The sequence below is a fragment of the Orcinus orca genome, chromosome 2 (assembly GCF_937001465.1).
Source record: "Orcinus orca chromosome 2, mOrcOrc1.1, whole genome shotgun sequence".
Classification (NCBI taxonomy): Eukaryota; Metazoa; Chordata; class Mammalia; order Artiodactyla; family Delphinidae; genus Orcinus; species Orcinus orca.
In genome coordinates, this window is record NC_064560.1 from 146,290,805 (window position 1) to 146,315,612 (window position 24,808).

The window sequence follows — 24,808 nt, forward strand, 5'->3', positions numbered from 1 at the left end:
CAATGTATAAAAATTTGTATAACACATATTTAAATATTACATTTAAAATTGAAAATATACTCACATGTAGAATATTTAATTGCTAATAAGAAGGTTCAGATGAGAGGAATATATTAAAGATAAAGGAGTGAAAGGGAGTACTTAATAACTTAGTTTCTGAAAAGGCAAGAGAGTATCTAATCCACATCATGGAAAGAAACATAATTCCCCCATGTTAACAGGGGAGAAGGAGGAGAGAATAGGTGACAGTAAATTAGTAGCAGGGGAGAGGGATAGGAAAATGAAGTAGGCAATGTCTGACGGCTTCTATTTCCTCTCTGAAGATACAAAATCACTAACTGAGAGTGCTGTGGAAAGGGTAGAGTGAGAGATTTAAAGAAAGTACAAAATGTGTGAAATCTTATTTGGGTAAGTAGGAAAGTAAAATAACTCAGAGTTGGCTAAGGGCCTGGTTGAGGTTGAAGTTATAGAAAGATCATGTGTCGTTTACTTCGGCTCTGACTGTGTTGGAAGACAGAGAGTTGGATTCACTTAGGGATGGTGAAAGTACCTTGTAAGACTCTTGTAAGTGTTTAATAAGATAAAGTACATGATGTGGCTAATCTAGTATCCAGCATATCATAGATACCCTGTAAGTTTTATCACTTTCTCCCATACTTTGTCTTTTTCCTCTGTAAAGTGAATTCTTCAACTCCTAACTCACTAGAAGACTATTAGGACATTAGTCTATTGAAAATGATTAAAAAGACTTTTAGGACTATGTCTTTCTATCAGTCTTCTTCTCCCAACTTGCTTCCCCTCTTACATTCTCCCTTAACTGGCCAAACACACATTGACCTAACACAGGACTACATGTGTTAAATTTATTGACTGGAATTTTTAATTACTTTAAATTTCAAAGTAGTTAAATATAATATTAGGCAACTGATGACTGTAAACTTTAATTGCTTTTACCTCACTGACAGCTGAATACTTTGGTTTTTTAGGCTAAAATCATCATCAGTAGAAATCACCGTTAAACAGGGAGGAGCATGGGATTAGCTATGTACCCCTTATCATGCTCCTGGAACCATGGGCAAAAGATAGGTAACAAGACATGTGATATTTATTTTTGGTCCAACTTTAGAACACAACCACCAACACTTTCTGAACCTTGAACTACTGTTTATAACTATTTTACTATTGTAATTTTAAATCCTAAGAGGTTTTACAATAAATGAAAGAATAAGGAAGTCCTTTATTTTACAAGTTTCTACATCAGTGACAACAGCAAAATTGCTTTGAGAACTGGATGAAATGAAGCCAAGGACCGAATTTGGTCCAAAAGCCAGAAATTTATTTTATGAAACCAACAATATTCTAGGAAAAACAAACAAGAAGAGCGAAAGAGCTACAAGGAGACAGAGAGAGAGACGGAGAGAGAGAGACGGTATTTATTTTCACTTTTATGAATTTTGCTCAGGAAGCCAACACCTTTCACATGGAAAATGAAACAATTTTAATACTGCAGATAATATATTGTTCCATCAAAATTCTAGTGAACACAAGCTCAGAATCCAAAGAAAAGCAAATCTGAAAATGTACTGTATATCAAAGAATCAATTTTTTTGTTTTTACCTAATTTTATGCAAATTAAAAATGAGAATATTGTTCTTGAAGACCTTTGGACATGGAGAATAGTGAGACAGCTGTTAGAAGGAAGATTAGCAGCAGGTTAAAAAATATTTGAGGGCTTCCCTGGTGGCGCAGTGGTTGGGAGTCCGCCTGCCGATGCCGGGGACACGGGTTTGTGCCCCGGTCCGGGAGGATCCCACATGCCGCAGAGTGGCTGGGCCGCTGAGCCTGCGCGTCCGGAGCCTGTGCTCCGCAACGGGAGAGGCCACAGCAGTGAGAGGCCCGCGTACCACAAAAAAAAAACAAAAAACAAAAACAAAACAAAAAAATATTTGAGAAATAATCCTTCTGTAGGTACAGATAAATGTTCTTGTCTTAAGCTATTTCACTATTTTAGAGGGAGGCAAAAATGAGGGCCTAAAAATAAAACTCTAAGTAAAATTTGTTTATTCATTCATTCAACCTATAATTACAGAGTACCAGTAACTATGTGTCAGGTGCTCTTCTAGACACTGTGGGGAACTAAAGATGAACAAGATAGACAAAGTCCCAAGTCTTATAAGATTTATAGTTTAATTGGAGGAAGAGAGAGAATAAATAACAAATAAAGATAATTTCAAATAATGATGAGTTTTCACGGAAATAATATAAGATGATGTGACATAGAATATCTAGGAGGGTAATAAATTACAACAAAGTGTAGCTGCTTAAAACAATACACATATATTCTGTGGGTCAAGAATCTGGACCCAGATTAGCTGGGTCCTCCAATTTAGGGTCTCTCACTAGGCTGCAAGCCAAGTGTCCACCAAAGCAGCAGTAATCTCAAAGTTCGACTGGTGTGGAATCTGCTTCCAGGCTTACTTGGTGGTTGTGGGTAGGATTTAGTTCTCTGTGGGTTAGTAAACTTAGTTGCCACATGGCTCTCTCCACTGGGCAGCTCACATAGCAGCTGGCTTCATCGAAGTCAGCCAAACTGGGAGGAGTACCAAGAGAAAGGGAGAGACAGAAGTCAATCTTTTATAGCCTTATCTCAGAAATGACATCTGTCACTTTGTCATATTCTATTTATTAGAAGCAAGTCCCTAGGAGCAGCCCACACAGAAGTGGAGGGCATTACACAAGAATGTGAATACCAGAAGTCTGGATTTGATCATTGGGAACTATGTTAGAACTAGCCTACCCCATAGGGAATCAGAAAGGCAGAAAAGAACATGCAGCTGTGATACTATCAGAAAGAGAAATGCAGACCTGAAAAATACTGGTGTGAATCCAGATTTAGCTAATCTCCGTCTCCTAACAAAGTAACTTTTGCATGATATACAAAGATAGTCCAAAGAGAGAATACACAGCTCAGCTTTCACAAATTTTACACAGGTGTGATGTAGCATTGATACTTCTATTTTCCTCAATATTTATTAAGCATTAATTAACTATATATTGAAAACATTTACTACTTCAGAAGTAAGAATTCTCTTCCTCATCCCTTTCAATAGCGATTCCCATTCTCTTATACATCTAAAAACAAAAAGACAAAAACAAAACTTTTGATTTAAAACTTTTTTGATTAGCTCTAATTTAGCCAAAGTAGGTTAACACCAATGCTAGAGTTGGTGTACCCATATTTTAGTCAGAAGTCAAGTGAGTTTAAATCATTTAGAATTCTACTACATCAAAATACTAGAGTTTGCTAAATTCTAGAGGGTCAGCTTTGCGCAGATTATTTAACCTCATAGAGCCTTAGTTTTCTGGTATATAAAACAAGAAGATAAAAATCATAACAATATTAATTCTTATTTCAAAGGACAGATGAAGATCAATGATATATGTGTTAGCATTTTGTAAACTATAAAATACTGTGCATTTTTAGAAAGCTTTATTTTAAAGTATTAAATACAAAGAAATCAGAATTGATAAATTTCCAAAATTATACAAGATTTTTAATATTACCACTCATTTCTCTTCTACACAGAAAAATGAGAACACATTGACCCAGTTTTCTTCAATTCGCAGTATTCTTAAATATTAGGTAAATTCTTTATCTGTAACTCATTGTTTCTGCCATGAAGTGCCCACAAACACACAGCAATTGGAAACTCTGAAAATTCTTAGACGATGCATTCGTTTACTAAACCACAGTAAAATCAATATCATAAAAGAGTTAACATGGGAATGAAAGCAAAGGAGAACATGATATGTACTGGAAGAAAGAACTATATTAAAATGAGCTCATTTTTATCAGAAGAAAATGGTTCTTATTTTAAAAGAGATGTGTGTCCTTTTACAATGACAGAAGCTGAAATATAACTGTAATCTACAACCATAAGGTAAGATTTCCATCTTTATGTGACATGAAAAACGTGCCAAGCCAAGACTTTCCCCATAAACAAAATTGCTTTCTTCAACTTACACTTAATGCAAGATATCAATCATGTGATGGATTTTATTACTCAGAATTTAGCTTTGTTTTTTTGACAGGTTGCTTGCAGTCAGCTTGAAGTACAATTGTATATCATCCCTATTATATACACATCTGAATTGTTGGACCCTTTTTTATTTTAAAAAGGGTATTATAAATGGGAAGAAATACCTGGTGAGGCAGAATTAGTTTGACATCGACCATTTTAACTCAATGGTGTGGTTTTGATAACATGTCATTATATATCTACAGTAGGTCTGAGGCTGCAGGATTTATATAAGACATCAGGGGACAGCAACGTCTCTGCTATATGAAGGACCCCTCTGTTGTGACATCTTTTTTTCCCTCTTACACATGCCTACATTTGTTAAACCATTCTCATTTTGAATAAAGAGGCAGTATTGATATCAATACAGTGCACTGCCTAGACAATACACTTATAGGATGCATTTTCATATATGGCAGCGAGACCACGAAAAGTACATTTTTTTTTTTTTTTTTGTAGAAATCAATCTACTGCGGCCTATATGGAGAACTGAAAGTAGTGAAAACTACACTAATGTAATTTGTGGTCACGAGTTCTTACATGCTATAAGTAGTCCCAGTTTAAAGGGAGCTACAATGATCCGTATCATTCACAGCCACCATGAATTTAGTATTTCTTGGGCACACAAATAAAGAACAGCAATACATATTAAAATAAAGATGCAGAGCCCTGAAATGAAGAGTTCACAGCTAAAGTTGCCGCAAAATTTGCCGTCTATTTCTAGGTAGGAAAAGTGTAAAGAATTTCTAGTGCTGTCCTTTAAGGGCCAAATTGGGAATGATATTTGCTGAAGTCGTAGCAGATATGCAATCCTACTGGATTCCAGCTGCCTATGAGTAAGTAGAATACTTTAAAAACCTTTTAACCTATCTGTGATGAAAAATGCATGCTGCTTTAAACTCCCTTAGAACTTTAAATTAGCCACTGCAGCACATTCAGCTGCATGGCCCAGTAGTCCTAAAACCACGCAAAGCTACAAAAAAAATAAGCTTAAAAAAAACCTTAACCAAGCTACTTACAAGGTTTTCCTTCTCCTCAGCAAAATGCTTAATTTCCAGGGCTGCCTTAGCTGTCACACTGCTGGGTGTGATTTTTGTTATTAAAAATAAAGGACAAAAGCCTGATCCCAATGCAATGAAGTTAAACTTGGGGTAAGTGACTAAGAACCACCTTCAAACGCTTAGAAGTGGAGATACTTTTAGAAAACTCATCTCTATGTAATCCCGACTTAAATGTACTTATACAGATGAATCTCATTTCCATGATTTGACTTTAATATTCTTTTAACAACTCCAAAATGAAATGAAAGAGCTGTTAAACACACTTCATTATTGTTTTGAGAAGCCTGGTTTAAACACTTGCGTTGTGAGGCATCACGGGCTTGGTGTCTGCATGATCAAATGTTCAGCTTTTCTTAAGGCCAAACCCTTTCAAGGGTAACTTTCAGTTATGTAGAAATTTGGCTTTAAAGGATAGGTTCAGATTTCCTAAAGCTGTCTTTTTCCCCTCTCCAGGTAAAATCAAGAAATTATCATCTTATCTACTTTGGTAAGAAATACATTCCTTCTAATAATTTCACACTCCCTTAAAATCCTGATCTTTGTGAGAAATTAGTAATAGTATAATATTATATAACCCAGTATTAGGATAGTGGCCACAGGATGAGATTTCCACAATAAGTTTGTATCCCCAAGTTCCTCCTTGGAAAAGCATTTGCATTATTAACTCTTCTTAGTAACATGTCATTATATTCAACTTAACCCGAGCACTATTACTGTGGTCATTCACCAATGTTTGGAACTATCACATGGTCCCATAATGGTTATATGGGGTAAGATATTATCTAGAGATTATTAAAGTTAGAATCAGTATCTGTCACATATGAATTGCTCAGTAAATACAAGGATTGACTCTACCTTTGCTAACTATAGTGAATAGTTTAACATATATCTCAACATCAAGTAAATTCACCTTCTCTGTTTAGTTTTTGTGAAGATTATAAATAATACTATTAGTAGCACATTTATTAATGTGTCAAACACTCTTCTAAGACTTTTACACATATTTCGGCAGATGTATAAAGGACCTAAATAATGCCCAGCATTCAGAAGGAACTCAATAGTGATACTTACCATTATTTGCCTATTTCAGAGTATAAACTGACTTGCTTAGAATTACTTAGCTCTACTGTGAATCAATTACACTCTGCATTACATAAAGGCACTGGTGAAGTCCTACACTATATAACTTGAGTATACTTACCAATGGCACATGTAATTAGATTTAAACTGTAATGCTCTGTATTTGGTTTAAGTCTCTATATAGGACACAGTTGTTTAGAAATATTCTGGTAGAGTTTGGTAGAATTATAATAACAGTAGATATTAGCACTATTACTCCCATTTTCTAGATGAGGAAACTGAGGTCAGAAAGGTTTAAGCTACTTGCTCAAGGTCAAGCAAGTAATAAGTAGTAAAATAGAGCTTCAAGCTAATGAGCTTAAAATAGAGCTTCAAGCTTCAAGTTAAGTCCCAACCCTGGGAATTAAATACCATACTATGCTGCTTCCTAGTTTTGGAAGAATTGGTATAATTTGAAGGACAAAGGCAAGTTTCCAGCCCTTGGAACAAGTCCCAAAGATGTCATTATTTTTAAAAATTAACTCCAGGGAATATTAATGTCTTCATAGGCTTTGAGTATTTCCTACCTGAAGGCAAATCCTAATGAAAAATATTGTTAGATCGGTATCAAGATAGGCAAATGCCACTTCTCTGTATCCCCCATAATAAATACCAGTAATAAATTCTAATACACTTCCACTGAGCCTAAACGTTGCCTTAGAATCCACGTCAGCACTATGCTCCAGGCAGCTCCTCAAACAGTGAGAACTAGCACACGGATGAACCTTTTCCCATCCTGGACGTAGGCCCTCTCATTTCTGTTAATAGACTGGGAGGCATTATTGACCTTCAACCAGCTAAGTTTTGTTGTAGGTCTGCTATTTCCCAGGCACTAAATACTAGGACCACAACAACAGCAAATGTAATACTTGCCCTCAAGGAACTCACAGGCTATGAGGTAAACGGAATGAAAATGTAAAAATCAACCATTACTATGCTGCTGAAATCACATAGAAAAAGCATAGATGTACATAACAGAGCGACGAGGGAAATTAATCAGATATTGGAGTGGAGATGTCTGTAGGGAACAATTCCAAGGGAGGGTGACATTTGAACTAATCTTCAGAAAATAGACAGGAACTGGTCCAGGACAGGCCATGAGGGTCAGGTCATCCTAGGCAGAGAAAACAGTGTATAGCAGGTTGCTTAAGAATATATGACAACATGTAAGACTGGAAAGGTGAACAAAGCCAGATTATGAAGGGTTTCTTTGACTTGCTAGAATCTGTCTTTTATTCTGAAAGGGGGAGGTGGAGGCATTTAAGCATCTTAAACAGATACATGACAGTATCAGTTTTATGTTATGAAATTCCCTGGCTGTGCTGTGGTAAATCCACTAGAAGGGAGCAACATTTGAGTAGAGGACTTTTCTGAGGCTAAAGTTACAATACTCCAAGTGAAAAATTGTGAACAAAAGTAATCACAGTAAAAATTGAGAGGAGAGGGCTGATCAGACAGATATTGAAGAACTAGAATTTACAGGACTCTGAGATTAATTGGAAGTGGTAGAGCATGAGAATAGGAGGAATCTATGAGGAAGCCTAGATCTCTAGCTTGGGCAAACTGATATATGATGATTCCATTTAATGAAAGGAGGAGACACAAGAGAAGGCAGGGTTTTGAATGCAAAATAATGAACACATTTTAGGATAGATCAAGTTGGACATAGTGCTTCCATACAGAGTCTCACACTTTACAGTTCAAAATAAAGATCTGAAGCACAAAAGATAATAGATCCGGTATCTAAGTGATAGTTAAACACCAGGGCACAGATGAAATCATCCAAGGAAAGTCTGTTGAGAGCCAATGAAGGTTTTAGATTGTAGAAGGCAGTGTAACAGAGTGGTTATGATGCTGAACACTGAAGCCAGACCACACAGGTTCGAATAATGGTTCCAACACTTATGATGAATGTAATCTTGAGAAAATTGCTTGACCTTCTTATTCCTCAGTTTTCTCATATGTAAAATGTGGGTAACACTAGTACCTACTTCATGAGGTTATTTTGAAATGTTAATACATGTAAAGACCTAGAAAATGGTCTGTCACCCAGTAAGCAGGTAATAAATGTTAGCTATTGCAATGATGAAGATGATTATTGAGGATGATACAGATAAAAATACAGCTTTTCCCCACTCTTAAGACCTTTCAATATAAAATAGAAACACGAGCACAGCTATAAAATAAATAATAATAATTGATGATAGGAGAACTAGTATCAAAAGGATGTTACCATCTCACTGCTCAGTGAATGCTGGGATGAATGGAGGTGTTGATGAGAAGTGGCAATAAGGCTGTATCTTAAGTGGAACATGGCACTTATTGGGATGAAGAAGATGTACCAGTGTAAATGCTCTAGAAAGGTGTTATTAAAGACAAATACTACCTGATAAACAACTTTTTAAAGGCACGCCCTACCCATAAGCTTCACTTCTTATGTGGTACAGAAGATTCAGCCCAAGATGAAAAGAAATCTCAAAAATCATGATATCTTAAATATAGACAGGCTTTCCTGTGGAAGATAGAGTTGACATTTTTTATTATGGTTCAAACAGATCAAACCAAGAACACTAAATAGAAGTCATAAGGAGACATATGCACAAGAGAGAGCATCTAAAATCAAACCTATTCATAGATAAGAGTGGGCAATTTTGGAAGGTAATAGATAAATGCCCTTTCATAGTAGGTATTCTAGCAAAGGTTGGGCTGTGCCCATCAGGAATTTTATAGAAATTATTCAAACACCAACTTGTTGGTGTGATTAGATGATCATTTAAGGCCCTTTCCAATCTTAAGATTCTGTAACAAGTCCAATAATTGAAACACTCTATATCTGTAATAGCATGGAGGAGATTGGGGTTACTAATAGATAATATTACCCCCTAGTATCGTCACTAACTAGTGTCAACACTAACTAGCATATCACTAAGTAGCATAATTATTAATTTTTCTTCTTTTATTGTACCTCCAACTTTAAACAGAGGTTGAAGAACACTCATAAGGTTCTCATAAGAAACCCTGTGAAAGAAGCCTACCCTTTCTCTCTCAAAACAGATGAAATCTCCACTGATATCTTTAGCAAGTCCTGCAGATGGAATGACTTACTCTAATCTGATTTTACTATAGTCTGGAGAAGTTCTCTTCTTAGGGCAGTTGGCAAGTTTTATGCTAATTCTGGCTCATATTATGCTTTTTACATGGAGGAATAAGAATTGTTTTTGTTGTTTGCTTTAAAGCAAATCTCTAGCTTTGTTTCCCTCTGTGTCACACAAACTGATAGTACTCTAAGCAATTAAAGAAAAGTCTAAGGCACAGCTAATATTTTTACATGCTTACCTCTATTCAAAGAAAGTGCTCCTCTGTCCCCCAGATTATATAATTAATCAGCCACAGGAATAATCTCTATAGAGTATCATGTTAAGATTTAATTTAAAAAATATTTTATGGAACGATTTTGCACTAAGATGCTAAAGTGTCTTCCAAGTGTTTTAAGTGCACTGTTCACAGGCATGCATATCAATCAGGTAACTAAGAAGCCGTAGGGTTACCTCCACTATAATGCAGCTTTCTTTAAACAATGGCAGTTACTACTACCTGGCCAATGAGGTACTACTTCATTATTGTTCCCTACTGAAACTGGGTGCTTCCACACAAGACTCAGTCTTCACCACAGAGGTTGATAGTGGTTCAGGTCATTCAAAGTCCCATAAGTTCAGAAACATTCTCAGACATCAAAACACTGTGTGTAATGCATATGATAGATCCCATGGTAGATGAGTAGGAAAAAATAACTTAGATCACATATCATGGTGATACTATGGCAACACGGTATCAGCAGTGCATCCAAGAGTTTCACTAATTTATCTGTTGCTTGACACCATTATTTGCAGCAAGACTGGATGTGGCTTATAAACATAGAGTATAATGTAAGGCTTTTCAGAATAGCCAATATCTGTGTCATGAACCAAATTCATAAGGCTTACATATGGGATACACATTCTCTATTACATCTTAAATGTGTCCTATGTCAATGAGAAAAAATGTCTTTCTTTTTCACCACTCTATAGCCTTTCATTTCTCAACCTAACTAGCTTATGGTAAATTCTCTCTCTTCTCTCTCTCTCTCCATTTCATTCAGTTTGGTTAATATAATCTCTAACACTCAGAGATCTTGCTGGCTTGCCCATCACCAAACAAACTAAGTACTGGAGCAAAGCGCCCATAGTAACTGGTCCAATTGGAGGGCCTGCCTATAGGCAAATTCTGGAACTCTGTAATATCCTCAGCCATGGATATTTTAATTGGCAAACAACCTGACACCCTATTAACGACATACACCCAAATCAGTCCCTTTGATTTAAAACTTATTTGTAACAGAATCCCTCTTATCACCCATCTGGGCAAAAATTTAGGCTGTTGGAAACTTAGATTTGACATCCTTAATTGGAGATTTAATTGTGCAAGTTAGGTGCTGGCTTCCATGCCCTCTGGCTTCCAGGTGGCTTTGCCCGTCGGAGCCATTAGCAAAAATCTCAGAGATTAGGAAGGGAGTGATATTGGATATTTGTCCCATTGGCATTTCCCCTGCAGACTGCCGTGGGTTGGTTGTGTTCCTTTGCCAAGGGCTACAGCTCCTGTCAGGTGACCCTCTTATTCTTTTTGTGTTCTGATAACTTCTCTCTTTCCCCCTTCATTTTTCTTTCTTCTTCTGCTGGCCCTACAGAATTAGTCTATTCCTAGTTGGTTTACAAAATCATGCCCTTACCTTTGTAAACAGTCCTTGTATTGAACTCTCGTCAAAGCCCCTTTTGAATGTACCATATGACTCCTATTGAACCCTGACTGAAACAATGTTCTTTAGCCCATTTTCCATTCTTTTTGTTTTCTCTTATTGATTTGTAGAAATTACTTTCATACTCTAGTTATCAACTTTTTATCACTTGTATGCATTACAAATGTTTAATCTACAGCTTGCTTTGAACTAAGTTTATAATATTTCTTGTGGTACAGATATATATAAATTAAAAAATTTAAGGTTGTGAAATATTTCCCTTTTTGTCCTTTAAGAAATTCTTCTCTACCCTGATTTTATTTTTTAAAATGTTTCTGTAATTCCTTTTAGAGTTATAAATTTGTTTTTCCATGTAAAAAATAAAATATAAATTAAATTAATATTTTAGTTTGTTTTCCCACCTGGTTAGCCAATTGTTTTAGAACCATTTATTGAATAAACCATCCATTTCCAGTGCTCCATGAGCACCAGCTAAACCTTGCCTTTCCTGTAGTTATTAATGTTTTTACCTTAAAAAGACTTAACTGTTTTTCTACTGATTGTAATAAAAACAGCGTTGGCTCATATTGAGCATATGATATGCTTTAATATGAGAAGAAAGTGAAGGCAGGAAAGGCCCAAAATTAGTAAAAATAATTATAAATAAGTAGTCAGGTGATTAAGGACTTAGGAGTCTCCATGAGGTCAAAGATTCCATTAAGTGGGGCAACAGTAGTGAAAGTGGTAGGCAAAAAACACTATGTTTCTAAAAATTTTGAAAAATAGCAATTCTAAAAGATAACAAAATTCAATGTGTGTTCATGGGACTGGGTTGTTGAAATTGCATGAAGGTGAAGGTTAATGGAGTTCAAGAAGTCAGGAATGTTAAGGCAAAGATATTTATAAATGTCTCCACCCTGATGTTGACATCAGTCAGGAAAATATCAGAAATACCCAGCTATTTATCCTACTACTTAAGAGAACACATGAACTCTAATCCATGCCAATTTTCTACTTAATAAATAAAGTTAAAAAGATATGATATATATTTTTAATAATCAATAGGTTTATTAAAATCCACTAATACCTTCAATTTTTTTCAGACATTAAAAGGAGAGAATGGGTACAACTCCAAAAAACTTAGAACATCTAGGAAAGATGAATAAAGAAAAAATGAAATAGCATTTATTCAAATCAAAACTACTTCAATAAGGTATCACTTCACACCAGTCAGAATGACCATCATTAAAAGGTCTATAAATAATAAATGCTGCAGAGGGTGTGGAGAAAAGGGAACCTTCCTACACTGTTGGTGGGAATGTAAATTGGTCAGCCACTATGGAGAACAGTATGGAGGTTCTTCACAAAAATTAAAAATGGAGTTCCATATGATCCTGCAATCCAACTCCTGGGCATATAATCATACAAAACTATAATTCAAAAAGATACATGCACCCTTATGCTCATGGAAGCACTATTCTCAATAGCCAAGACATGGAAAAAACCTAAACGTCCATTGACAGATTAACGGGTAAAGAAGATGTGCTACATATATACAATGGAATACTACTAAGCCATTGAAAAAGAATGAAATAATGTCATTTGCAGCAACATGGATGGACCTAGAGATTATCACACTAAGTGAAGTAAATCAAAAAGAGAAAGACAAATACCATATGATATCACTTATATGTGAAATCTAAAATATGACACAAGTGAACTTATCTATGAAACAGAAACAGATACACAAACATAGAAAACAGACTTGCAGTTGCCAAAGGGGAGGGGGAGTGGGGAAGGGATGGATTGGGATTTGGGGATTAGCAGATGCAAGCTATTATATATAGAATGGATAAACAACAAGGTCTTACTGTATAGCATGGGGAACTATATTCAATATCCTGTAATAAACTGTAATGAAAATGAATGTAGAAGAGAATATATATATATATATATATATATATATAAAAAACTGAATCACTTTGCTGTATAGCAGAAACTAATACATTGTAAATCAACTATACTTCAATAAAATAAATTTTAAAAAATAAATAATAAATAGCATTTATTGAGTACCTAATCTGCTTCATTTAGTATGTGATTACATTGATTAGCTTATTCAGTATTGTAGGTTGTAGGACAAGGAATCAAATCTAAAACTGATAAACCATTAAAACATATCTCTCCAATACCCTTTCTAAATACCTACTTTCATCTGCAATAAAAATTTATAAAACTTAAAAACTTTTACAGAATATGCTTAATACAAGGTGATGAAGAAAACTTCAGTTATTAAAACATATTTTCATATCGCCTTACAAACTTATTTTACTCAGTAGCACATCAGAACAAATTGTAGCATTACCAAACATATTTACAGTAACTTTTTTTCATATTAAACTTCTATTGAACTTTAATTAATTAAAAATCTCATCAGGAGATAACCTTTACTTTGACACAGTGTCTTTCAAAATATATTCTTGAAACTCCATTTGTTATATATTCTAATATCAAATAAGAAAAGCTTAGAATAGAAATAAAAGGGTTGAATTAATCAGTCAACAGTAACTAACTACACATTTATCCAAAGTGAGATTTCAATTCTCTTCATTCCCTTGGCTTGATGCCATATTTTGTTTGTTTAGTGAGAACTCTATGTTCTGTGAAGCTTATGAAGGATTTAAAATTCGGGCATTTATATGAATACAATTATTTTGATAATACTTGGCAATGACAGTAACCATCCAGATTCTATATAATTTGGATAGAGTTTTTTTAAATACAACGTAACCCTTTTCTAAAATATTTTTAAGAGGATTATGATCTAAATTATGTCAGTTAGTTGTTCTTTTAAAAACATATTTGGTTAAGTCTAAATAGATAAATTTTGGAGCATTTTTTAATGAGTCAGTCTAACTTAAGGCATAAGAACATCTCCCCAAACTATAATGGAATTATTTTTGACTTGATTTTAAATAACTATAACATAGATGATGAAATTGCTTACTAATTATACAAACAATAATTGACTGAAAACTAGAAAGACTTTGTGCATAAAGATCGTTGTTCTGCTGTTAGCTATTTAACCTCACAGCAATTAATATCACATTTGGTTAATATTTTTCATGTTCTGCTTAAGCATTTAAAGGTCTCCCAAATGACTTTCCCCCTAAATATTTGTTTCAGGAAGTATTTTCCCTAGATATTTTAAATGGTTGGATTCCAAATTAATTTTCATTTTTAATCAGTTTCTGCTTATAAATTTGGACTTCACTGTATTCATTTGTATTACTCCTCTATCTTTAATGATTTTGGAATGTAACATGAAATCATGAGTTGTTGCAAATTCAATTAATTTTATTTAAGCTTGTTAATATAGATATGAGATAAAAGTTGGGATGACTCAGAGTTAATTCTCTACTTAGCTCTTGTTGAATCAATATGATATAACTACTTTCCTATTTTAGTTTTTCAATTTTCTGACATTTTAGTCTCTGCATAAGTGTATGTATTGGTTTATTAGAGCTGCTGCAACCAATTACAGCAATTTTGATGGCTTAAAAAAACAAAAAATATCCTCTCACAGTTCTAGAGGCCAGAAGCCCAAAATCAGTGCTGGTAGGATTGGCTGACTCTTGAAGTTCTGGGGGAGAATCTGTCCATGATTTTCTCCTAGCTTCTGGTTGCTGCAGGATTCCTTGGCATTTCTTGGTTTGTGGACACATCATTCCAATCTCTGCCTCCATTTTCACATGGCTTTATCCCCTGTGTCTCTAAGAAAGACATGTTTCATTGGACTTAGGGTCCACCTGGGTTATTCAAGATGCTCTCATCTTGGGACCCTTAACTTAATTGTATCTGTGAAGATCCTTTCTCCAAATTAATTCACAGTCACAGGTACTGGGCATTAGGGTTAGGACATATCTTTTTTTTGTTGGGGGGGGCACAATTCAGCCCATTACAGTATGTTTTATTACAAATTATTTTAAACTAATTTTTCAAATAAAATGAAATATCTGGGATCAAACATATTGCTATGTGGTATAAAACTATTTTTACTAGGATGTTTTCCTCTATGAACTCTATATATGAATCACCAACCAAATCCACTTGTCCTAATTGGTATTTCCATAGTCACACTCACAATATTGTTTCAGTTATTTTTGAGTAACAGTTTGCTAGTTGATAGCCACATAATCATGTCACTTTCTGATTATTTTGATTAAGGTGTTAATGTGATAAAAATAACCTCTCCAAAAGAAATATCCTCTTTAAAAGCAGAAAACATGACCACATTTCCATTCTTTCTCAGAAATCAATAAGACATTAATCCAGTACTAATGTTATTCTCAAGTGATCATTTATCCCTTTGCAGAGCTGAATTATCATCCAACTCTCTTCAACCAATAATGTACAGTTTGACACTGATTCAAGTTATTAGCTATTTCCTGATTTCTGGATATAGAATTTGGAACTATTATACCTCAATTACTCATCCACAAGAATAATCAATATATCCCTATTATAGACCAACCAAAGAGCCGAAGATATAATTAATAAAAGAAAAAAAATCAGTGTGGCAACCAAATAACAAATTAACACAGCTTGAAAGCTAAACCCTTGAAAAAAAAAAACATTGAGTTATGCTTTGTATGCTCTACAGACAGGCACCAAATCCCTGGAGCTTCAAATGTGATGCTTGCTATTCCCAAGGATGTAGTGACATTAAAGTCAAAGTAGAGGACCCTGGAAAACCAAGTGCTAACTCACAGATCAAGAAACCATATAACTTAATGGCAGGCATGAGGAAAATAAACTGACTGCTCAATATGCAAAACACATTTATTTCACAATATTACAGACAAATGAGCATGGATGAGCATTCATTTCTTTGTGTGGCTTTATTTTTTTCTATTATTGTTCACACTGCTCAGTTATTAGACCAAAAAAAATAAATAAAGTAAAAAGTAAAGAATTCAACCAGCCAATTAATTTATAATTTATTCACACAAAACTTGGGAAATTTGAATGTTTTTAGTATCATTCACAAAGGATTGACTGTTTTTGGCTTCAACTAGTCAGACCCTTTAAAATTTCTAATATATTTTTCAAGTAAAACCACAGATTGTCTTTGGTTGTCAATAAAGCTTTTATTGATCCATGTAAACATCTGACAAAAATGAGGAATAAAATGAGCTTTCTATAAAGCATTTTTTTTTTTCAGTAAGAGTGCTCTTTACTCTGAGTTTAGGCTCACTGTGTTTTTTGTTTTGTTTTGTGTTTTTTGCGGTACGCGGGCCTCTCACTGTTGTGGCCTCTCCCGTTGCAGACCACAGGCTCCGGAAGCGAAGTGCAGGCTGCACCACCAGGGAAGCACCCTAGGCTCACTGTTTTGATGTTAAATATTTGTTTTCAATGAAAAAGTGATGACAGTAGATAGCAGTTGTGTTGATGGTGGTGGGTAGTTCTTATAACTTTACTTGGTGAAAACACTCTGTGACTCTTTCCCATTCTTTTTAATTTTAAATTACATTCATATCTAAAATATAAGTGCCATTGATTTAGGTCACAAAAATTATAAATCTAAAGGAAGTGGTAAGGAATTATTACACTAACCTCCTAGAATTGGTATAAGGATTAGTGAGTTCATACCTATAATGTGCTTAGAACAATAATTGGCACATAATAAACACTATATGTGTTTGTATTTATCACTATTACAAAGGCTAGGAAAGGTTGAAAACCACTAGTGAATCCTTGGATTTCCTGACTGAAATACACATTACCAGGTGTTTTTTCATTTTTCTTTCTTCTTTAAAAGCCCTCCAGAAACATTCTTATGTTATTGGCTATTATAATTTGTGTTTGAACATAACTAAATAATAGTCCAGGAGAAAACTCCAGGGAGATTTTTATAAAGTTAAGTCTTCTTATATTTAACAGAACAAATTTAATGTATTAGTTAGCACAATAATTACTTTAAAAGCAATAAATATGAATGCAATAGTGAGAGTTTATGGATCTCAAGGCAGATGAAATTTCTTGAAGTAAAATATATACTTAAAAACAGAATTGGTTTAGGTATACGTTGAAATGAAACAGCATAGTGCCTCTGGCTCTCTGACTCTAATCATCTTGGCTTCTCTGAAAAGAAAATTGAATTTCTTATCTAAATATTGGATATTCCTTACCAACTAACTGAAAGTCAAAATTCTTTTCTGGATAAAACTTTAAATCACCAGGTATTATTCTGGGTTAATGAATCAAAGGATCACTATAAATTATGTATTAAAATAACTTTCAGATGATCTCAGTTAATTTCATAAGTGTGGATATGAAAATCCATATTTCAAAATCAAGAAATTGTTGGAAAGCTAGTGTGTAAATTAGAATTGACTGCTTCTCAATTTCTAGCTGAGAGTCAGCAAATTTTTACCATCATGAGATTACTTAACTCGAAGTAATTTATACCCTGAAATTGTTATTTTAAAATCTTAGATGATATAGTTTGGATTTTATAATTCTCAGTATTCCATACATTTACATTTCCAGTTGTGTAAATAAGTGAAGACCACCTGTATGTGAACAAGCAAAGGCTTTTTATTCAGAACTAGAGTCCATTACCATCACTTGCATTTCATAGGGATTTAAAGGCAGTAACGGAAGTGTAAAGCTTTAAAGTGGAAAAAAGAAAAGGCTTCAGGTACACCCTGAATGGAAGCTGTCAGCATGAGGAATCTGGAGACAGGCTAACGTAGAAGGGCACCCTATGTGATTGGCTAGGGAAGCATGTTTCATTTCCTCTGGTTGGTCTGAAGTTAGAAGCAGGGCAAAAATTAGAGAAGTTGGCAGTTATTGATCAAGTTTTGCCTTTGGGGGCTGATTGCTACAGAGGTTGTGGTTTGGCTTCCCTGCCTGGGTGCTAGTAAGGATGTGGATCAGAGTTCTATGTTTTAGTTATGGCCTGGCCATATTCCATTTGTATATTCAGCCTCTCACAGATATATATGTGTTTCATTATAAAATTATTTCTACTATAAGGTCAAATATTAATCTATAGTAAAAGCTTTCCTTTAATTTATTAAAACCCTCTGATATTTATTTATATCTTACCTACCAACTAAAATGTACTGTAAGGTATGAATTTTCTCTTAAAGTAGATCAAATTCTTCAAATACAACTCAGAGATTTTCCCCCAACATCTCATAAAATAAAAAGCTAAGGTTGTTAATCAGTCAGTAAATACAGGCATACTTCAGAGACATTGCAAATTCAGCTCCAGACCACCACAATAAAGCTAATATTGGAATAAAGCAAGTCACATGAATTTTTTGGTTTCCCAGTGCATATAAAACTTATGTTTACACTATACTGTAGTCTAGTAAGTGTGCAATAGTAATTTCTCTAAAAAGCAGTGTACATACCTTAATTTTAAAATACTTTATTGCTAAAAAATGCTATTGTCTGACAATGCAGAATTGACACAAACTTTCAATTTGTCAAAAATGCAGTATCTGTGAAGCACAATAAAGCAAAGTGCAATTAAAAAACTTATGCCTAGGGCTTCCCTGGTGGCGCAGGGGTTGAGAGTCCGCCTACCGATGCAGAGGACACAGGTTCGTGCCCCGGTCCGGGAAGATCCCACATGCCGCGGAGCAGCTGGGCCCGTGAGCCATGGCCGCTGAGCCTGCGCGTCCGGAGCCTGTGCTCTGCAACGGGAGAGGCCACGGCAGTGAGAGGCCCGCGTACCGCAAAAAAACAAACAAACAAAAAAGATATTCTAGGATATTCACATGTTCATTTCCTCACCAACGAATAAGACAATTTTTGGATCCTATATGAGCAATACTAAAGTTATTTTTGTTAGAACAAATAACTAAAATTTATAAAGCATTGTAAATCGATAAATACAACAAATGCAAAGAGTGGTGGAAAGTATATATTAAAATCAGTCATGTTTCAAAAGAACAACCTGAAAGCATGAGAAAAATGATGAAAGCATCTTCTAAGATAAATGTTGACACAAAAAAACAAAATGTACTTCCTTAATATTAAACTGAGGAATAAAAGAAAAATTGAGAGTTCATGTTTCTAGTTTTTTTTCATTCATAAAACTTTTATTCCACTTACATCAACTTAATACACATGTTCTGAACAATTATACTTGGATTGTTCATAAAGATTTCATAAAATATTAAATAAATCTAGCCATCATATCAAGTTATTCCACTGTTCACTGTTTTTACAGAACATGCATGTTAGATAAGTTTCAAAGAAATCACAAAAGCAAAAATCATTTTTTGCTTTTTGGGGGCTTTTGTTCTACTTTTCTGCTTGATATCCATGAAATAATGGATATCAAGAAATTCATTTTAACACATCTTTACTTGTACATTTGTGCTTAGGTTGCTTAAAATATTTAAATGCAAATAAAATGAGTGTTACCAAACTAATGAAAGAAAACAACAGGTAACTTTACAAACAATGGAATATGAATAATTTCTGCCTTTCTCCAGACAAAATTGGATCACAACTTTGTCTAAAGGAACACTTCTGCAGCTGCAGTCAAAGGTATGCATGATGAGATTTTGTACTCCACAGATACACATGGTTCAAAATGTAATATGATATCTTGGGTTAAATCCATTTCATCTGCCCTTACCAATTAAGGTCATTTTAAGACTTATATGTCCTCCAAGCTGCACATAGCCCAAACAATAAGATGTCTGCCCGAGTTATTTTCCAGGAATGTGCAGTCACCTAGGTCTAGCACAAGCTGAGCTGAGAGTCAGCTGTGTCAAGTTCCAGCTGAGCTGGTTAAGACTGAATAGGCCCACTGACCCTCCAGCTGGACGTGCAGGAGTGTCCACTCAGTGACCTTTTGAATGTGCAGAGGCCTGTAGCTGAGTTACGCCTGTGCAGAACAATGATTATTGCACTTTTTTCCAGTCACATTTCCCCAAGCTCCCCACACTCCCCGTGACTCAGACCACCCTGCTTTATTCTTTATACACAAATACAACAACCCCCTTACCTTAGGGGAGGCAGATTTGAGACTTGCTCTCCCATCTCCTCACTTGGATGCCTTACCAATTAACTCTCTCTTTGCTACAAACCTCAGTGTCTCAGCCTTTTGGCTTGCTGTGCATCAGGCAAAACAAACATGTTTGGTAATAATATCCATTGGGAATCTATTTTTACTATAGTCCTATAATTTCTCCAAATCTTAAAATACCCACAACAACCAAATCTTTGATAGGAACCGATTTTATCTCCTATCCCACACCAGGACAAACCAATAGGCAGGCAGTTTTCTTTCCTTAGACATAGAAGCAGTTTTAACACAAGTCCTTGCAAAGCCACAACATAGCAAAAGTACTATGTATAAAAATTTCACATCTCCATATTGATCACCTCAAGATGAAAATAACTCTCAACAAAGTGGTTATAGAAGGAACATACTTCAACATAATAAAAGCCATATATGACAAGCCCACAGCTAACATCAAAGCTTTTCCTCTAAGATTAGGAACAAGACAAAGATGCCCACTCTCACTATTCTTATTCAACACAGTATTGGAAGCCCTAGACACAATATTCAAACAAGAAAAAGAAGTATAAGACATCCAAATTAGAAAGGAAGAAGTAAAACTGTAACTATTTGGGGCTTCCCTGGTGGCGCAGTGGTTGAGAATCTGCCTGCTAATGCAGGGGACACGGGTTCGAGCCCTGGTCTGGGAGGATCCCACATGCCACAGAGCAACCAGGCCCATGAGCCACAACTACTGAGCCTGCGCGTCTGGCGCCTGTGCTCCACAACAAGAGAGGCTGCGACAGTGAGAGGCCCATGCACTGCGATGAAGAGTGGCCCCCGCTTGCCACAACTAGAGAAAGCCCTCACACAGAAACGAAAACCCAACACAGCAAAAATAAATTAATTAATAAACTCCTACTCCCAACATCTTCTTTAAAAAAAAAAAAAAAACTGTAACTATTTGCAGATGACATGATATTATATATAGAAAACCCAAAAGACTCCACCAAAACACTCTTGAGAACTAATAAATAAATTCAGTAAAGTTGCAGGATGCAAAATAAATATACAAGAGCAGTTGCATTTCTCTACACTAATAACAAGTTATCAGAAAGAGAAATTAAGAAAACAATCCCATTTACAACTGCATCAAAAAGAATAAAATTCCTAGAAGTAAATTTAACCAAGGAGGTAAAAGACTTATACTCGAAAAACTATAAGACATTGATGAAAGAAATTGAGGACAACACAAAAAAATGGAAAGCTATTCAATGCTCATGGACTATAGGAATTAATATTGTTAAAATGCCCATACTACACAAAGCAATTTACAGATTCAATGCAATCTTTATGAAAATTCCAATGGCATTTTTCACAAAAATAGAAGAAACAATCTGAAAATTTTTATGGAACCACAAAAGACCCCAAATAGCCAAAGCAACCTTGAGAAAGAACAAAGCTAAAGGCATTATGTGCTGCAATTTCAAACTACATGACAAAGCTATATTACTCAAAACAGTATGGTACTGGCATAAAAACAGACACATAAATCCATGGAACAGAGTAGAAAGCCCAGAAATAAACCAACACATATACAGTCAATTAATTTATGGCAAGGGAACCAAAAATAGGTAATAGGGAAAGGACAGTCTCTTCAATAAGTGGTGTTTGGAAAGCTGGACAGCCACATGCAAAAGAATGAAACTGGACCACTATTTTAGGCCATACATAAGAATCAACTCAAAATGGATTAAAGAATTGAATATAAGATCTGGAATCATAAAACTCCTATAAGAAAACAGGCTTTAAGCTCCTTGACATAGGTCTTGGTGACAATTTTTTTGATTTGATACCAAAAGCAGGAATAAACAAGTGGTACTACATCAAACTAAAAGGCATCTGCATAGCAAAGGAAAACACCAACAAAATGAAAAGGCAAACAATGGAATGGAAAAAAAATATTTGCAAATCACATATCCAATAAAGGGTTAATATCCAAAATATATAAAGAATTCATACAACTCAATAGCAAAAAAGACAAATAATCTGATTAAGAAATGGGCAGGGAATCTGAATAGACATTTTTCGAAAGAAGACATACAGATGGCCAACAGATACATGAAATTGTGATCGACATCACTAATCATTAGGGAAATGCAAATTAAAACCAAAATGAGGTATCACCTCACACCTGTCAAAATGGTTGTTATCGGCTTCTGCCGGGAGCTGGAAGTCACTGTCTCCCGGGTGAACGAGGCTGTTGCAACGAGGGTCGGCAAGTGCAGGTTTGCCCTCCTGCAGACGTGGTGCGCAGAAAGTCAAAACAGAAGCCACCCCCCCAAGAAGAAGATGACAGTCTCCCTAGATGCCCAGTTCACCTGCCCCTTCTGCAACCACGAGAAGTCTTGTGACATGAAAATGGACCAGGCCCACAACACTGGAGTCATCTCTTGTACCATGTGCCTAGAATAATTCCAGACGCCCATCACTTATCTGTCAGAACCAGTGGACGTGTACAGCGATTGGATAGAGGCCTGCGAGGCAGCCAATCACTAGCAACGCAGAGGACCCACCCCCTTGGCAGCCTCACCTGCTGGGTACCAATCCAGAGACATTCCAGGGTCCAGGGTGTGGGTCCAGGGTGTGGGTCCAGGGCCTTTGCAGCCCTGTGTGTATGTGGAATTGGCATGGATGTGGGTGTGGGTGTGGGTGTGAGTGTGGGTGTGGCTGCAGGTGTGACTCTGGCAGTGTCCTCGTGAGCATGGGGTAGTGTTGAAGGGTTGCTGGGCTCCAGGGTCCTGAACTGCCTCCCTTGGCTCCAAAAGCCTTTGACTTGCTCCCTCCTCTGGCACCTGGCCCCCTGGCTTTGGGGTGTTGGCTCCTCCAGGGACCAGTGTCCTGACATCCTAGGTGAGGGCAAGCCCAGCAGAGGCTGCCTCAGGACTCTCTAGCATCTTCCCCCACCTCACCAGCATTTGTCCATTTGAACTGGACTGACTGCCCATCCTCCTTCCCTGCCTTCCAAGGCCTGTGGCCTGGGATTCAAGCCACAGCCCCACAGGCCCCCTGGCAGAGCGGCCTGTTTTCAGGTTTGGCCACTTTTGTAGAGGAGGGAGGGGCTGGGTTGGGGATAGCTGTCAGTCACCGGCCCTTAAATAAAGCAGCCAACACACACATACACACAAAAAAATGGTTATTATCAAAAAGGTAAGAAATAACAAGTGTTCATGAGGATATAAAGAAAAGGGAATCCCTGTGCTCTGTTAGTGAGAATGTAAATTGGTGCAGCTATTAGGGAAAACAGTATGGCGTTCCCTCAAAAAATTAGAAATAGAACTACCATATGATCTAGAAATTCCACTTCTGGATATTTATCCAAAGGAAACAAAACACTAACTTGAAAAGTTATCTGCTCCCCCACGTTCACTGCAGCATTATTTACAATAGTCAAGACATGGAAACAAACTAAGTGTCCATCAATGGATGAATGGACAAAGAAAATATGGTATGTATATATACAATGGAATATTATTTAGCTATAAAAAAGAAGGAAATCTTGCCATTTGCAACAACCTGGATGGAACCTGAGGGCATTATGCTAAGTGAAATAAGTCAGAGAAAGACATACCATACAATCTCACTTATATGTAGAATCTAAAAAACAAAAAACAACAACAAAAATGAATGCATAAATACAGAGAACAGGTTGGTGGTTTCCAAAGGGGAAACAGGGGGTGGGGGACAGGTGAAATGGATGAAGGGCACCAAAAGGTACAAACTTCCAGTTATAAAATAAATAAGTCATGGGATATAATATATAGCATGGCAACTATAGTTAATAATATGGTATAAGCATACCTTGTTCTATTGCACTTGAATTTATTGCACTTCACAGATATTACATTTTTTACAAAAATGCAGGTTTGTTGCAATCCTGCATTGTCAGATAATGGTTAGCATTTTCAGCAATAAAGTATGTTTTAATTAAGGTATGTACATTATTTTTTTAGACATAATGTTATTGCACACTTAATAGACTACAGTATCATATAAACATAACTTTTATATGCCCTGGGAAACCAAAAAATTTATGTGACCCACTTTATTGTAATGTTCACTTTACTGCTGTGGTCTGGAACTGAACCCACAATATCTCTGAGATATGCCTGTATTGTATATTTCAAAGTTACTGAGAGAGTAGACCTTAAAACTTATTCATCACAGGAAAAAAAAATTATATGTGGTGATGAATGTCAACTAGACACTGTGGTAATTATTTTACAATATATATACATATCAAATCACTATGTTTTACACCTTGAAACTAGTGTCATATGTCAATTATATCTCAATTAAAAAAAAATCTAATTGGCAATAGCCAAATGATAAAATAGCTAGGAAAAGGTAACAAAAGTTCAAAACCTATATGAAGAAACAACAAAATTTATTTCAGCAAGATAAAATATCTTGTTAAAACAAGAGCTGAATAAATGAAAAAACAAAGCAAGTCTGAATGTAAAATTTTAAAAAAAGAAAAAGACAGAAAGAAAAGGGAAAAAGCAGGTAAATTTCTAAATGTTAACTGACTCTATTCCCCTATCATTAATCATAAAAATCTTATGGGAAAAAATAGAAATTCAAATAAAATTAACATATATTTGTCATAAAAAAATCTATTTGTGGGAAAGTATGGATAACAAATGTGTAAATTTCAGAATGAGATAGACAAAAGTTGGGAGGCTGC

The 24,808-nt window shown here is 35.5% G+C and overlaps 1 pseudogene; it reads left to right on the forward strand.

Moving 5' to 3' along the window:
* The window catches only part of LOC101269626 (transcription elongation factor 1 homolog), a 32,773-nt pseudogene extending 10,073 nt beyond the window's left edge, over window positions 1–22,700 (forward strand).
* Window positions 22,701–24,808: the final 2,108 nt, after the last annotated feature.